Consider the following 3,922-nt stretch of genomic DNA (forward strand, 5'->3'; position numbering starts at 1 on the left):
GCTTGCAAAACTCGCGATAGTTTGGCACTTTTTGTACAACCCTTAAAAAAAAAATGGCTCTTTTTTTGTTAAATCCCCACAAAAAAAAAAAAAAAGATCCGAGAGCAATCCTAGAGACGAAGCGCATTCCTGCTTCCCTCCTCAGAGTCGGACTGGACTGCAAGCCAGCGTGCTTTCTTTCCTTTTTCACTCCCCCCTCACCCCCTCTCTCTCCCACACACGCACACGCACACACGCACGCGCTCGGGGCCCCCGAGGAGAGCGCTGGAGCCATTGGCTGACTCCCATCATGTGCTAGTCTAGACACTTTGGCGGCTGGGAGCTGCACTGATTGGTGCACAAACAAGGTTTCAAGTTTCCCAACTCTTAAAGGCGAAACATCCACCTTCGACTCACTCCCAACTTTATTTACATGTCGGCGTGTTATCGCGCTGGGCTGCAAAATAACAAGAAACACCCATGTTTTGTTTTGCTTTTTTATGAGGAGGACAACAATCAGTTAGTTTGAGTCTTAATGGGGGGGGAAAAAATACTAAAATAGGATTTGAGGACATTTGCTGAACAAGGCAATGTAAATTCATATTGATTTTACTTGTATTCAGAGGTGGGTAGTAACGCGCTACATTTACTCCGTTACATCTACTTGAGTAACTTTTGGGATAAATTGTACTTCTAAGAGTAGTTTTAATGCAACTTACTTTTACTTTTACTTGAGTATATTTATAGAGAAGAAACGCTACTTTTACTCCACTACTTTTATCTACATTCAGCTCGCTACTCGCTACTAATTTTTATCGATCTGTTAATGCACGCTTTGTTTGTTTTGGTCTGTCAGACAGACCTTCAAAGTGCCTGCCTTACTGGTGACGTTTCACTCCGTTCCACCAATAAAATGCAGTCACTAGTGACGTTTGACTCCGTTCCACCAATCAGATGCAGTCACTGGTGACGTTGGACCAATCAAACAGAGCCAGGCGGTCACATGACCTGACTTAAACAAGTTGAAAAACTTATTGGGGTGTTACCATTTAGTGGTCAATTGTACGGAATATGTACTGTACTGTGCAATCTACTAATACAAGTTTCAATCAATCAATCAAAAGTGTGAAGGAAAAAAGACACTTTTTTATTTCAAACGTACATCCCGTCACAAGCCTAAAGACTGACTGCACAGTTCCTGTCTTCACAATAAAAGTGCCGCTCCATCGCGCCTGCGCTTTCAAAATAAGAGTCTCCGAAAGCCAGCGCAAACAAGCTAGCAAGCCTCGGAATTTGCCGCCAATGTATTTCTTGTAAAGTGTGTGAAAACAAATATGGAAGCTGGACAAATAAGATACCAAAAACCAACCACTTTCATGTGGTATTAGACAGAAAGGAGGAACTTTTTTTCTCCTGCATTTGAAAACGTGGACGTTAAGCACTGCTGTCTGATTACAATCAATGCAAGTCATCAGAATCAGGTAATACACCAACTTATATTCTTGTCAACATGAAAGAAAGGAATCTATATGTGTTAAACATGCATGTATATATATATATATATATATATATATATATATATATATATATATATATATATATATATATATATATATGTGTGTGTATGTTACTCATCAGTTACTCAGTACTTGAGTAGTTTTTTCACAACATACTTTTTACTTTTACTCAAGTAAATATTTGGGTGACTACTCCTTACTTTTACTTGAGTAATAAATCTCTAAAGTAACAGTACTCTTACTTGAGTACAATTTCTGGCTACTCTACCCACCTCTGCTTGTATTGCACCATTTGTAAAATAATGTTAAAATAAAAATAATGACCAATATTAAAAGGGAACATTATCACACTTTCAGAATGCTTAAAATCATTAAAAATCAGTTCCCAGTGGCTTGTTACATTTTTCAAAGTTTTTTTCAAAATTCTACCCATCACGCAATATCCCTAAAAAAGCTTCAAAGTGCCTGATTTTAACCATCGTTATAAACACCCAGAGGTGTGGACTCGAGTCACATGACTTGGACTCGAGTCAGACTCGAGTCATGAATTTGATGACTTTAGACTCGACTTGACAAAATGTAAAAAGACTTGCAACTCGACTTAGACTTTAACATCAATGACTTGTGACTTCACTTGGACTTGAGCCTTTTGAATTGACATGACTTGCTACTTTCCCCAAAACCCAAAGATGGAAAAAGTTATTCGGGAGCGCTCCGTATTTTTCATTGTGTACTTGTCTATCAGCGTTGCGTGTGTCAGCTGGTGTGGTCTCAGTACAACAGCCAATCAAATTAGATCTACTTTGTTTTCATCACACAGCATTCATCCAATCAAATTGCAGGACAACCAACGAAGAAGACATGTCCAAACCACACCCCAGTGAACAAAAAATGATACCTAAAATAATTTTGTTTCGGTATAAAAATTACGAGGTGGTCAACACAAAACGGTTTGCAGTATGCAACACATGCGGTTCGAAAATTACTGATGGAGAGGCAACAACTTCCAACTTCGTCCGGCATTTGAAGTTGCACAAAGAACGGTAAGTTTTGAATGTAAGATAACGTTTATTGGCTAAGTAACGTGACTTTTATTTGCTGTGTAGTTAAATCAGTGAGGCTGTAAACTCACTGCTAACGTTATAACGTTATTGCAAACACGGGAATCTGTTGCAGTTCACTACCTTATTCATACTTTTTGTTCAGTGATTTTTTTTAAGCAGGGTTACGTTAGTCAATATATCACACGTAACGTTAGACGGCGGTCAGCAGCACCGCGTATTTTAGCCACCTAAAAAAAGACAAAAATAGTCAAATAAAGGTCAGTTAAAATGTATACTATATTATGAATATGTGTACCGTTTTAGCTAGCTTTCTGACATACTGTTGGTTGTTTACCTCAGTGGTCCCCAACCACCGGGCCACGGCCCGGTACTGGTCCGTGGATCGATTGGTATCGGGCCACACAAGAATTTTTTTTATTTTTTTTTATTTTTTTTATTAAATCAACATAAAAAACACAAGATACACTTACAAGTAGTGCACCAACCCAAAACAACTCTCTCCCCCCTTTTGTTCTGGGCATTGAACATGAAGACTCTTCCTTCACTGTTCCGAGTGGCCATGAGAGTCTTGGCAGTGCCTGCCTCCAGTGCTCCAGTGGAGCGAGTTTTCAGCCATGGTGGCATCATACTACGCCCCCATCGTGCACAAATGACTGACAGACTCTTGGCTAATTTGGTCTTTTGGAAATGCAATGCAGCATAGGGCCCTGACATATAAAAAGTACAACTTTTTTGTTATGTTCACGTATATGTCATGTTTTTTCAATGTTAACACTTTTGTACAAATAAGTACATTTGCACTTTATTTTTCAATGTGTTTGTTCTGTAAAGGAATGAGTTAATTTTTAAAATGACTGGTTAATAGTGCTATTATAAAGTGCAATGTCAGCACAATTTTCTTTCCTGCAATTTAAAATGCACTTGTTTTAATAAATAAATACAGCGTTTGAAAAGCATACACAATCTGTGTTAATATATTAGTCTGTGGTTAAAAGGACTTGAAAGGACTCGAAACTCAAAATGCAGGACTTAGGACTTGACTTGAGACTTTCCAGTCTTGACTTTGGACTTGACTCGGGGCTTGCCTGTCTTGACTCGGGACTTGACTCAGACTTGAGGGCAAAGACTTGAGACTTACTTGTGACTTGCAAAACAATGACTTGGTCCCACCTCTGCCTGATTTTAACCATCGTTATGAACACCCGTCCATTTTCCTGTGACGTCACATAGTGAAGCCAACACAAACAAACATGGCGGAAAGAACAGCAAGCTATAGCGACATTAGCTCGGATTCAGACTCAGCGGCTTAAGCGATTCAACAGATTACGCATGTATTGAAACGGATGTATGGCGTCACATTAG

At 39.1% G+C, this 3,922-nt stretch overlaps 1 protein-coding gene across 1 annotated transcript in view; it reads right to left on the reverse strand.

The window, feature by feature from the left end:
* smad6b (SMAD family member 6b) overlaps window positions 1-141 on the reverse strand; it is a 150,068-nt gene extending 149,927 nt beyond the window's left edge. Inside the window, exon 1 of the mRNA XM_061969490.2 lies at window positions 1-141. This exon is cut by the window's left edge and continues 995 nt beyond it. The gene's annotated coding sequence lies outside the window, so the exon portion shown is untranslated.
* Between the last annotated feature and the right edge of the window lie 3,781 nt (window positions 142-3,922).

Source organism: Nerophis lumbriciformis, linkage group LG10 (assembly GCF_033978685.3).
Source record: "Nerophis lumbriciformis linkage group LG10, RoL_Nlum_v2.1, whole genome shotgun sequence".
In the NCBI taxonomy this organism is placed as follows: Eukaryota; Metazoa; Chordata; class Actinopteri; order Syngnathiformes; family Syngnathidae; genus Nerophis; species Nerophis lumbriciformis.